This window comes from Opisthocomus hoazin, chromosome 7 (assembly GCF_030867145.1).
Source record: "Opisthocomus hoazin isolate bOpiHoa1 chromosome 7, bOpiHoa1.hap1, whole genome shotgun sequence".
NCBI lineage: Eukaryota > Metazoa > Chordata > Aves > Opisthocomiformes > Opisthocomidae > Opisthocomus > Opisthocomus hoazin.
The window spans coordinates 49457869-49458197 of NC_134420.1; positions in this window are offsets into that span (position 1 = coordinate 49457869).

Below are 329 nucleotides of genomic sequence, written 5' to 3' on the forward strand. Positions count from 1 at the left end.
CATGAAATAAGCAGACCAGACACACTCTCCCCATGAGGAAAAGCTGCCACATACATAATAAATTGGACTGTGATACTGCAGACACCACCTCTCTGAAACTGCCCAACAAACCCTGAACTGCCCATAAGCAAAGCAGCCCTGCAGATGTACACAGGGCTCTTCCGCCGGAGCTGGCAGATGGCAGAGGCAGTAGAGCCAAAAAGAAGCCTGGAGGCAACAGCACGAGGGATGCAGCAGCATTAACAATACACTGAAATAACTATCAGGGACAAAAAAAAAAAAAGAAAAAAAAAAAGGAAAAAAAAGCCAGCCCCAAACTGATAGAGATC